Source organism: Pleuronectes platessa, chromosome 22 (genome assembly GCF_947347685.1).
Source record: "Pleuronectes platessa chromosome 22, fPlePla1.1, whole genome shotgun sequence".
NCBI lineage: Eukaryota > Metazoa > Chordata > Actinopteri > Pleuronectiformes > Pleuronectidae > Pleuronectes > Pleuronectes platessa.
In genome coordinates this window covers 7958909-7972333 of record NC_070647.1, presented here as the reverse complement: position 1 = coordinate 7972333, position 13425 = coordinate 7958909, and the positions used below count along the sequence as shown (strand labels likewise).

Below are 13425 nucleotides of genomic sequence, written 5' to 3'. Positions count from 1 at the left end.
CCTGCGCTGGAGTGTTTGTGCGTGTACATTTGCGCATGTGAGACTGATGGGTAAAGACTGTTATTTCTGATGCTATTACAGTTTTGGCCCTGTGTCGGCTGTTTGATTGACAGCTGGCCTGGCTTAAGAGTGGCCTCACGCTGTCGGACGGGCGGAGGCGGGACCAGCCTATTGCCGTTAGCGCGGACGTTGTTGACAAGCGCAAACAGACGTACACACACACACACAACCCCATGCACGCACACACTTCTGCCTCTGTTTGTGTTTGAATCTTGATATGCCTCTCTCTCTTCTCTATGTGTGAATGTTTGTTCCATCTGTGCGTCGATCAGCTTGATACAGAGCGTGTTGTAGACTCTTAAGAATAGCCCACATTGTCCTGTGTGCTGCTCAAAGATGGGGCGACAGACATGTGAGAACCATTAGACCAATGGCAACAACAGTCCAAACAGCCCTGGAATGCTCTGCTGACTAGCATGTGTGTGTTTGGGTTTGTGTGTGTGCGCCTGCGAGAGTTTGTGTGCCTGACCTGTTTGAGCCCTAATAGTCACTGTGCACCAATTATTCGCTCACGTCGAAGTCCTCCCTGGAAATCTTTTCCTACCGCACAATTTTCCTGGAAAGATCACATTGTTTTCCGGGGATAAAAAAAACTGTTTGGTTGGTGGAGGAAATTTGCCTCGTCAATAACAGCTGATGCTGCCTGTTAGGTCAACTTTAGATCACTCTGCCATCTGTGGCCAACGAATAGGAGCGGCAGAACTACCACGCAAATATATGACAATAACAGAGCTGCACAATGAACGTACTGCAGCGAGAGTGAGGGACTAATGTTGGACTTGATCTTGTATAAATGGATAAAAACAGGCTCTCTAACTCATTTACACATGAAGCCAAGCTTGCTTGTCACAAGGTGCACTATACTTGTAGGTCGTTGTGGCTGAGGAAGTAGAGCGGCATGTCCACTAACCAGAAGGTTGGTGGTTCAATCTCCATGCAAGTTTCCTTGGGCAAGACGCTGAGGCTCATTGTGTGAGTGATGTGTGATAGAGAAAGTGCTGCACACAGATGCAGTATTGAACAGATTTTCCAGGGTTAAATAATGTCATCCCCAGTTTGCTAATCTACTAGAATAACTCTTTACATGAGTTTTTTTTATGTAGTTACTGCATCTGTGTCACCATTTATTATCTGCAGCACCTAATGTATCATTGTAAAAGCCAATCAGAGTAAATTATCCCTTTTTTTTTTTAAATGTTGACACCTACTTATTGGTAACTTTAAAAACAGATTCAGGATCAATAAGCTTTAAATCATTGTACAAGTCGCCCACTGGAGATGAAAAGTTGGTCTGGTATATAAAGCAAGAGCCTGAACAAATAATAACTGCTGATGGAAACATTAATAATGCACAGGATCTAATAAATGATTTAGATCAAATAATTGTTTGTCATGACATATTCTGTTCGTTTTCTTGCTTTTTATCAAATCAATCCTTTGTTAATCTGATCACTCGTATCGCGATCCAGACAAGTTAACTGTGTCTCTGTTCGACCCCTCGCAGACGCGGCTGCCCGCATCAATACGTCTTTTCTTCCCCGAACATTCCTTTGAGTCTTTGAAACCCCCACCACCTCCCCTCTTCCTGCTCCATTCCCCCGACAAGACACCCATGACTCTTTTTGAGTGGGCTAATTGTCTTAACAACCTTTGGCTCGGCGGAGACCGGAGACTTCAGTGGGCTATGGTAACCTTGGCCGTAACTTTGTTAGCGTAATGACACAAACCAACAAAACGGGACGAGGAGGGCGTGACAGTACAGTAAACTGGGGCAAGACGCGGTTTGGTTAGTTGGGTTAGAGACAAGGGGCTAGAGGTCGAGCTCTTTCAGACACTTAACTGACCTTAACAGGGGAAGGGAGACCTAGACAGAGGTCTCAATGTTAGTAGTGTGTGTTGTGTGTGTGTGTGTGTGTGGGGGGGGGAGAGTGCATGTGCTTTTGGGTGTAGCGGTGTGTCAGACAAACCGAACAAACAAGTGTCCAGTGTCTTAGTGTGGACTGTTCCTTGAACAAGCATCACAAGACAGTCTAGTGTGAATCCTGGAAACAAATATGAGTACATGAGTTCAATTAGAGAGAGAGAGAGAGAGAGAGAGAGAGAGAGAGAGAGAGAGAGAGAGAGAGATGGAACAAAAATCTGCCAGAAGGAAAAGGTGAAAAGTGGAATGTTTCCCTTCAGACTTTTTGTTTGTAAATGTGTGTCTATATAAAGTGGATCAAGAAATGAGCATCACCACACTGAAGCCCACAATTCACCATCTGAGACACACACACACACACAAATGCAGACGGAAAGGAATTTGCAAGCTCCACCTACATCTAAAAGGAGCCTTAAATAGCTCTGTTACACACCGATTACACAGCGCCGGTCATCAATATTCATAATTAATCATCATTTCACTCACAAGTTAAAACAACAAGGATCCAGATTCTAAATTTAAGGATAGCGTAGGACGGGAGCCGGTGCCAGCAAATTGTGACGCACACACACACACACACACACACATAGAAGATGAAAGTTTAAGACGAAGCAGGTATCAGTTCTTGCACTGCTCTAAGAAACTCCTGATAGGTTTGTGTGTGTCCATTTGTTTGTGTGCCGAGTGCAGACGGGGCAGGATGGATGTTTTGGAGGAAAGAAAGGAACAAGTGAGTGTGAGCAGGGTCTGAAGCCGGAGGGAGGGAGGGAGGGTGAAGGTGGAGAGGTAAAATCATGTGTTGCCTTAGGAATGGAGAGTTCCTCAAACAGTAAACACAGTTATAGGCCAGGCTAATATAAACAAGCCTCACTGAAGGTTTCTTCACGGAACGCAACAGCAAATGTCTAACTTTAAGTTGAAGACGAGCTCTAATATGATTTAATGAGCAAAACCAAGGTGACGACATGCAAAAATAGTTTTGAGTTTGAGTTTTGTCTTTATCTAAGAGAAGTAGACGATTCTTGTGTGAATAATGGATTTTTTTGGCTTTAAATTCATTTTTTGCTTCAGAAGCTCGGTGACCTTTTGACCCACAGTAAGTTCAGTGTGACAATGATCACAATTGTCCTCACGAGGGTAAAAGTGCAAGTTTAGATTTCACAGTTACAACTAAGAATGCATCGAGGCAAATACATTCAGTATTTGATTTGTAATAACTTTTAAAAAGTGTCACAGTTCATTTTTGAACCCCTGTTAAGGATGCATGAAAACTGATCTCCACAATTATTTTATAAATGGATAATATTGAAAAAAAACTAAATTAAATGAGTCTGTCCCAAGAAGAATTATATCATGATTGGGGTCACTCAGCAAACATGTTAATAACAGGTCTGAATGGGGTCTTAACACAAATCTTAAATGATGTACATCTTGTATGATGGATGTCTTACAGTATGATTTATCTTTGATACCCACTGACTGCGATGTTTTGGAAAAGCTTCAGAAACACACACCTGGGTTACAGACCTGACTGGCGTACCGCAGCTGATTTGCTTTGTCGCTATTACAATGAGCCAAGAGGCCTTGTGCATGTGTGTGTGCACGTCTGCCTCTGTGTGCGCGTTTGGATGTTTAAATATGTGTGTGCGCGTGCCTGCATGTGTGTGTCTGTTTGTGTGTAGGTGACAGCTCCAGCCCCAAACTGACTGGCATCTGGCGGTGGCAGTTGTTTTAACAGCTGAGCTGACAGCATTAATCCGAACGCACCCAAATCAAAAGGAGACAACACCTGTTCACTGCTCCTGAGCCCAGCCGAAGGAAGAGACGACAGGAAGAGGGAGCGAGGGAGGAGGGAGAGCGAAGTATGAATGGAGGCAGGGAGTGAAAGAGATGGAGGGGGAATGATTAGAAGCAGGTGGAGAGAGTGACATGGACAAAGGGAGGTGGGAGGAGATGAATGGAGAGTAAGGTAGTGGAGAAGAGGAATAGATGCGAGGCTACAGGGAAAATATGGAGAGCAAGAGATGAGATGAGGTTGGAGAAAAGGAGGGAACTGGGGGAAGGTGGTGGGGGGATGAGAACGGGCAGGCTGCCAGGCAACACACACACATGGCGCTCTCCCATGAGCGAAGCGGAAAGGGGCAGTGGGCCAAACGAGGAGGGAGGGGTGAAAATAGAGGGATTGGAGAGAAGAGGTGAATGAGGATGGAGGGATCCCACGGGGAGAGAGAGAGACTGCCGGAGAGAGGAGGGATGGGAAGCAGGCAGGCAGACATCGATCCCGAGGAGCATTGGATCTGCCGCGTGAGCGGCTGAGGACAAGAATGTGGCCGGGGTAGGAGGGTGGGAGTTGAGAGGGGGCGCTGGAGATGCTTGTCTTCCAACATCTGGCTCAAATAAGGCTGGGCAGCGCAAAGGGGTCAGGGTCGTGACCCCTGGGGCTGACAACACAGACGCTACCACTTCATCTGCGGGAGCCGCCCTTTGACCAGAAAGCCAGGGGTTAATTAATGGAGGCCCCGTGGCTTCAAAGACTGACACACTGACTTGGTGATGGACCCGCTGAGCGAATGACTCCCTCTCTGACTGAATGGAGGCCTGAATAGCTGAGTGGCTAACTGTGTGGCTGGCCGGCTGACATATTAAACCACTGACTGAGTCACTGGCTCCCTGAGTTGTTGCTCTGTGAATGACTGAAGTGCTCGAGCTACGCAACAGGATACACACCACCTTCTTATCTGCTCACATAAGAGGGAGCGGAAAGTATAAGGGTGGCCCATGGGTGACGATTGCATGGATCGTAGGCATGCGTCCAATTTGCTATCGCCGATTCCTCACGGGTAAAGTGTTGGCTCCTTTGTCAAGTCACACAGGCTGTCGTCAAGTGTAGGGCGACACACTGAATATGTAAAATCATGTAACAGCAGCTAAACAGTGATGTACACCAATCCCACGCCCCAGCTAAGGCAGTTAAAGCCTCTTTACATCCATGTCAGGCCTTAAATCCTGCGCTGGACGCCGCTGACTTGGCTGATGGGGAGAAGCAGGGCTGTAATGCTTTCACATGTGTGTCTGCGCTGAGATGTAAAATTGCACTAAGCAGATTGTGCTACTTTGTACACAAGCCTACATGGATTATACAGTCAGAACTGGGGTGTAGTCTCTGTATATATTAACATGCAATGTGTGGTGTTTAAGGCACAGTGAGCAGAACATACTTGTCTGTACGGGGCTTGCCTGTACATTTACAGTTGTTTATAAACGTATGTACAATGTACGATAAGTACACACACTGAATGTCTAGCAAAACCATGGCTCATAAGCTCTAACAGAAAGCTACACAAAACTAACTGACTTTCTCAAAACTTTCCATGTAATAAATACAAATGACAAAACTCTTTTTCAGGAAGCTTACTTGAGAAATTCTGGACCAACAAATTATTTCTCCCTAAGATACAAATCTAAGAACTGGTGTGCAACTTCCACCTATTTCACCCTTTATTCTAAGTACACTTAAGTGCCTCCGTGCTCACACACTGTAGCACGTGCACGTTAATGATAGCGTCTGGAAAGCTTGAAGCTTTTAGATTTTTGTTATGGCACAAAGCTGATCTGAAATAAATCAAGGATTCCAAAATATGACAAGCACCCACTCAAAAGGTAACTTCTGGTATGGTCATAAGCTACTCAATGGAAGAGTTGAAGTTATTGGCTGACCTAATATAGATAATATATTGTTCTTATAAAGTAAAAATGTTTGGGGGGCTTCTGAACACATTTGCTGCATTTCGTATCCTTTTGATAAAGTAATTGAAAGATAAATGAAAGTCGGCACTTCACGCAAAAAAGGTTCATTAATTTCAAAGCCATTTCCCGGCATAAAAACATTCCTCCGTCTCTCCATGGGAATGGGAGAAAAGAGCCAAAAAGGAAAAGAAATGTCAGAAAAGGAGGAAAAACAACAGGGCGTGCAAATGAAGAGAGTTTATGAGAAAGCTGAGCAGATAAATCATGGATTCCACTGATTCGGTCATGGGACATGCAGTTGAATGGGAGTGAATGTGCGGATGCCAAAACACTGGGGCCTGTCTAATATTTTGGAGTTGGTGACAGGGGGCCTTTATGTGGGACGGTCCGATTCACACAAACACACACACTTAACACATACACCGACCAAAACGCAGCTCATTCATATGGTGTGTATGACACCAAATTCGAATAAACACAAAAACATTCCCTCCGTTCTTCTGCTTCTTCACCAGGTATCAACACACACACACACACACACACACTGTACTATAGGGCAGTCAAATTGTGAGTAGGTCACAATAAGCTATGCTATGGAAGCACAGGCTGATTCATGGACCTGGGCCTTTGTCCTTAACTTAATGCCACACCAGGAGGCCGAAAACACACACAGACACACACACCATGAGGAAAACCGCAGGGCCCTCGCTCTCTTCTCTCTAAGCCCCTTTATGCTCATGTATTGGACAAAAGCTGGGGCACTGCTTCTCCATGCAAACACACACACACACATGCACACACATGCACACTATTCATCTCCTTAATATCGCTCATCTGGACGGGGTAGAATGGCAGAAAGGAGTTTCATCCCCACCGATTGTCTCGTGCAAGGCTGGGGAGAGAATGCCACGTTGAAAAGCAGACGCAAAACAATTCAATAAGAAAAGTGACTTGAATGCGTCTTTCATCGCGCCAACAATGGCCCCGGCCCCACAATAGGCCTCAGGTTTGCCCCATGACGTTGCCTGTTTCTCATGCCACAAAAGAGAGAGAGAGCGAAAACAAAACAAAAAGAAAAAAGCGAATTGACTCGATTTGAATCGTGAGCCATGTCTATGATGAATCCCCCCCCCACCCACCTCGTCTACTACAAACGCCATGAAGTTAACTGACATAATGACACTGGGATGACTGGAAAGAATGACATTTATGGAAGGAACTGGTGTTCTTAGATATGCAGCATAAAGTGAGTTTTATTGGTGCAGAAGGATGCCATTTCCTTTTCACTGTTAGGAAAAGAATGTTTGAAGGTTTTATTTTTCTCTGCCTGCTCACGGGATAGGAAGCGTTGCTTAAAAATTAAATAAAACAAGCGGAATTCCGATCTTCTTAGCAGAGGGTTCAAGGCAGAGTTAGTCTCATAAGCGTGATGTCAACTTCTCTATAACAAATGCTGACCGCGCATTTAGAGCGCTTTAAGTGGTAAAGAGGACACACAATCTTGTTTTTTCTTCCTTTCCCTGAACTTACTTTTCCCGCTTGAAGTGAATAAAAAGAGAAAAAGAAAAAACAACTCTCTCTTTCAACCTCCCCTTCTGTTTCATTTCACTTGCCTTCCTCTTTTTCCCAGCGCGAGAAGAATGATCGCGACAAACAATGGCTGTGAGAGTCCTGCTGCACTTCATGTTAATTTATACAACTAACTAATTACCGACAAAGGGTGGAAATCACATAAAGACGTTCGCCCGCTCCCACGCTAGGCTGTGAACCTGCTGTTGTGCATCTGTGTGTGTGTGTGTGTGTGTGCGCGCGCATGCTTGTGTGCACGAGCACTGCTGTGTTTCAGTTCACAAATTCCCTCCAGGGATATGTGCTTAAAAAGTTGCAGGTCCATGTGAGGACTTGCAAAGGTTGTATATGCCATTGTTGATGTTTATCATGTGTGTGTGTGTGTGTGTGTGTGTGACATAGCCTCCCAGACAGCAGAGCAGTAGAAGGATTAGGCAAAGTGAAGGGTGGAGGGGGGGTCTACACTGATGGACAGATGAACGAGAGAACCCTCCACTTCTCCGGGTCTTTTTTTCCCCATCCCTTTCTTTCGCTCTCTCCTTCTTCTTGGCAGAACGTATCCGCCCTTCCCATTGTCACCCATTGGAGTGTATGGAGGCGTGAGGGAGCTCCGGTCACTGTGTGCTTGTGTGGCACAATGGCCTTGCCTAAGTGCTGTCCTATAAAATGCCTCAGTGCGCTCTAAAAGCAAGCCCTGGGTTCCCTCCCTGCCTTGAAAATAGATGAAGTGCTGTGCGTGCATGTGAGAGCATGTGTCTGTGAGTGTGTGTTGTGTGACATCTGTCATTGAGTTGGCATTTTCAGTATGGAAGCCGGTGCCTCAGAGCGGCGAGTACGCTCAGCCATAAAAACACCATTCTGGTTGACCTCGAGGTTGCCGGCAAGGCTGTAAACCTGCACACGGCAGAATGTCTGTGTGCGTGTGTGTGTGTGTTTTTGTGGCCCCGCACGTGTGTCCAGATCAAGGCCATAAAATACAAAGGTAAGGGTCTGACCCCGGAGCTGCACCCGGGCTCAGTAAAACAAGAACAATATTGGCATTTGTTGACCCCGGCAATGCAGAGCAGAGAAAACTGATCTGATTCTTATTCATAGCTGCAGCCGTCACTTGTAGACAAACTGTCATTTGACACTACAGAGATTTACTTCTGGTCTCATCGAGTAAGGAAAACCAAAGTGACATTAATACATTTTACACTGCTGCTGCATCACTAGAAAATGGTTTCACAGGCTTTTCCTCCAGAGCCAAAGGGATCAATGATGGAAACGGAGGCTCTCCTTTAAAGACCTATGTGTAGTATGACAGATATAAAGGAGTATTTCAGTCCCAGGATATCTTGCACTCCCCAAAAATCTAATATATAGTAAAGTAGCCGAGTAAAGAATAACCCTTTAAACCCCACGTTATTTTACAAACTAACTCAGACAGGATTTACCAAGATAAATTCAGTAATTTTATTAAAACATGCTAATATCTGTTTCGTTGAGAAAGATCTACTGAGCATATCACCAAAAAAAAATTACTTAAAAAAAGCGTTAACATAATGAAAAAAATAACTTTAACGTTAATTAAAGAGCTAATATGTAATATTTCTGCATTTGTAAAACTTTAAAACCAAAAATGCAGGTTAAATCAAATGTTATACTTATACTACATACCTACTTTAGACTTTAGTAAATACATGCCGCCTGATGCAGCTCAATTTGAATCACTTTGAATAGATTTAGGCCACCTCAACAGATGTACAGTTAATGCATTCTGGGGAAACAAATTTCTAGATGAGGACCTCTGCTTCCGTTTATAGCTAAAGAGGAGAAATCCTAAAGAGTCCCAGAGGCCACGGAGCCCCAGTGACGGGTAGCTGTAGCTGGGTAGCAGAGGGTCAACAGACGGGACCAGAGACGGAGCTCAGCTGGCAATTAATGACAGCCACTTACAGTCAGAGCTGCCGAGAGGAGGAGGAGAGGAAGAGGAGAGGAATGAGGTTGAGTGTGTGGTGAAAGTCCTGGGCAGTGGAGGCACTACTCCAGGGGCAGAGAGGAACATCTGTGTCCCATTTAGTCATGTATCGCCTCTTTCATTGAATAGATTAACATCTATCTTTCTATCTACCCATCCATCACATGTGCATTCCCACAGTATGCATGTATGTACCTTTCTATCTTTTGTTTCCATCCATTCATCCATTTATAATATCTCTTGTATCTGTCTCATCCTTCTTTGGTATCTATCCATCTATCGTATCTATCCATCAATCCACCATCCACCCCTCTTTTTTCCCACAACTGGGCTAATACATTATCACTAGGCCTTGCTCTGTGGCACAGGGGTTACATGGGGCTAAATTGCAACTCCAAGGGAACTGTCCTCCCCAGGTGAGTGTTTGTGTGTGTGAGTCCGTTTTGCATCCAACGTGTGTGTGTGCTTGTGTTCATCCTGAACCTGTAGCCATGTCTCTTGGGGTTTAAGCACCGACTCTCCTCTCGACCCTGCGCCTCCTGCGCCGCTGCTCTGCACTCTGCTCTCATTATTCCACATAATGACACACACACACACTCCAGCACGAGCCGTTTGACCAAGTGGCCTCGAGTCCAGATGAATACACGGACACACACACACACACACACACACAAGGCGGGTTCATGGCATACTCATCCTGGCTCGTTCCTTCCTGTTTTCCTGTCGCTCCCGAAGAAATTATTAAGAGAAGGTGGCGAGCCGTGTTTGGTTATGTGTGTGCATCTGCTCATGTATGTAACGGTGTGTGTGAGAGTGTGTATCTCTAGGGTAGCAGGTGGCCAGTGGAGGAAGACAGGAGATGAATGGAGAGAGCAGGGGAGCGGTGGAGCACGGTTGGGCCAGGCCATGGGGGACAACATGACTAGTCATTTATTAGAGGCCTACACACACACACACACACACACACACACACACCTTGCACACATATGGCCAAACACAATGCTTCCCTAAACACACGTGTATACACATTCTGTCACAAATACATATGCAAATACATATACACAAGTATATTTGCTCCCAGAGGCTTTGACAGCCAACACATACACACACATACACACACTGACCTAGTATCTACCACTCTCCATTCATCTAGCCTAAGTAGAGCAACACTAGCCACAGACACAAAACTATATCTTTCAAACTTAAGCCATTCTTGCGTGTGTGTGTGTCTGCTGGCTCAGGGGCTGCCTTCGACAAGTCATGCTTCTCTTTCTGTTTTTAAGATGTTTATCGTTCTATGACCCATTTCTTGTCTTTGGCCTCTTGTTCACGTTCCTCCTGGTGTTAATGTTCCTACACTCTTGAATGTGTGTGTGTGTGTGTGTGTGTGTCATTGATCCGACTGGAAGCAGCGCGCAGGCATGTGTGTAAAAGAGAGAGAGAGAGGGAGCAGTAATATTCCAGGCCTTTCATAATGATTAAAGCCTTCATTAAATTTTCATCCCAACCTGCTGTTTGCTGCTAATGGCCTTTCTGAGCCACACAGCCAAACAATAGCTAGCCGGGCACAGAAAAGGGATTTCTATCTCGCGCTCAATACTGCCCCTTGTCGTCCCCCGCGCTCCCCCTCTCCCCACTCTCTTCATTTCCCTCTGCCTCTCTTCATCTTTTCTCAGCTTCCCCTTTTCTTCCTTTACTGTCTTTTCTTTCTTCCTTTCTCTTACTGCTTGGCCAGGGTTTTTGCATGTGTGTGTGTGTGTGTGTGTGTGTGTGTGTGTGTGTGTGGGTCTGGAGGCACTGGGGGCTTTTGTTCGCGCGTTTCATTTAAAACGCACGGCAAGATAATGCTCGGGGTCGGTTTGGATGCCCAACCACAGTGGCACTCTGCTAATGGGGTCTGTGAAGACACTGGTCTTTCTCTCCTCCACTCTCCTCCTCCTCATGTCCTTCTCTTATTCCTTCTGTCCTGTTCTTCTCCCCCTTCTCCTCTTCCCTCTCCTCAATTCTCTCCCTCTGCGCTGGCTGACTCATAGAGATCCATTATTTCAGTTTTTTCCTGTGCAGCCGGTTCATGAGGTCCAGCGAAGCAATGAACAACCCAAAACAGCTCAGATCAAAAAGCAGCCCAGTTTTCTCTTTCTTTCTTTCTTTCTAAAATGTACCACAACAGGCTGTCTCTATTGACTGGATAAAAACAGCCAGGGCGGCGAGAGCTGACCAGCAGCCACTGCTGCTTTCAAAACCCCTCACAGCCTTCAGAATAAGGTTAGCACATCACAGCTTGAAATGGAAGCCTGTGATGCACCGGGGCAACACAGACACACATGTGCATGTACACTTAGAGACCCATCTGAGACCTAACCCCATCAACCCTTAAATTGACAACATTCTTTCACCTTCTGGGCTCAGTGGGTTTTGAGGCTGAGTACAGTTCACAGAGATGTGTGAATAGAAGTCTGACAGTGCAACAGTGGTGGATTTAGAAGCTAAAGGAAAAGTGTGGAGGTGCTTCAGCCGATGTAGTAGATGGGGTAGCATTCATCTGCTTTAGAGGTCCACTCTTAAGAGCCTGCAGTGCGTGCTAAGTGTGTGTGCAGTCGAGAAATACTTAGCAGCTTCACCCACAACAGACAGGTGCTGGTGATCGAGGCAGGGTCTTGTTAGTAGGGTGTATTTAGCGGTGAGTGCACACTTTAAGCTGCGGTTTGTCAGTAAATAAAGCAGCAGCACCTCAAGACCCAATACAAGTTCCAATGCTTTGCCTCGGAGTAAAGTGATGGTGATTACCCCCAGATTCGGCAGCAACTTCAGCAATGTCAACAGGGGTAACACCATCACAGCTATGGAACCGAGTAGAACATTATTCTTTTCTAGTTGATGACAGAATGTTTTATTGTTGTTGCAGGATTTTTTTATCATTTCTATAAATTGAATGTTTAAGGGGGGGGCACGGTGGTGCGGTGCTGTGTGGGGTTGGCATGTTCTCCCTGTGTCCATTTTCTCCGGGGTACTTTACCTTCCTCCTATAGTCCACAGTCATGCAAATTAGAGTTAATTGGAGAGTCTAAATTGACCATAGGTATAAATGTGAGAACGAGTGGTTGTTGTCTCTGTATGTTGTGATGCAATATGCTGGGGGCCTGTCTGTCCTACCCCTGCCTCTCGCCAAATGTCAGCTGGGATTGGCTCCAGCTCCCCCTGCGACCCTCAAAGGATAGGAGGTAAAGATACTGGATGGATGGACGATAGATGAATAGATGGATAAACTGTACGAAACAACTTTTCTAAACTTAATTTGCTCATAGAATAAGCCAATACTGTTGCTGTTTTTGACCAAGGATGCTTGTTATTGTAAGCACATAATGCTGGTGTCCTCATTATATTCTGGTCCGTTCAGTTTGATCCCATTTATATTGGGTCTAATTATCCTTTGCGACTATTTGGGTTAAGTTTTACTGAGGTCAGATGCCGCTTTTCTATGCATATCGGATAGAAGGACCAGGCTGCTTGGTTTAAGTGCTCTTTAGCAAGGCTTTAAAGCTCCCCCAGTTGTAACACTGAGTCTCACCCTGTGTGTTACACCAACTATTCCTCCACCCATGGAGCACCACATTATTTACAGTACATTATCCCGTGTTCTGAAGGAGTTGGAAACCAGTTGTTGATCCCCTTATCCCATCGTCAGTACCACATGCATTTCATTGTGATTTAAGCTGCCATTTATCTGCCCAGTGGAAATATGAGTTGCCACGGGCTAATTCAATCTCTTTCACGGTCACCAACTGTTAGCCCAGGGCAAAATTTGAGAATTAAATGTGGGGGTAATCAAGCTAAGCTACGTAGCCCTGGGCAACAACCTGTTTTAGCTTTCACGACTTAATCTGAGGCCTGAGACAGCAAAGGTTATAAAGGTAGCAGGAAGTGATGTGTGACATATAACCCTTACTGATTAAAAGGCTAAAACAGATTTTAATATGAATCTTTATCTCCAAGTATGTTTGCAGGCTTATAACACACTGGTACACCAAACACACACACACACACGCTCACATGTAACTTATTCGTCAGATTGACATAAATATGCAAAGCTTTGTGGACAATCGGGCCAAACAGCTGATGCTATCTGTCTGTGTGCTGAAAAACAAAGGCTCTCCTCTCATCTCAAATG

The 13425-nt window shown here is 45.3% G+C and overlaps 1 protein-coding gene across 1 annotated transcript in view; it reads right to left on the bottom strand.

The window, feature by feature from the left end:
• sox5 (SRY-box transcription factor 5) overlaps positions 1-13425 on the bottom strand; it is an 86006-nt gene that overhangs the window by 52288 nt on the left and 20293 nt on the right. The window lies entirely within an intron of this gene.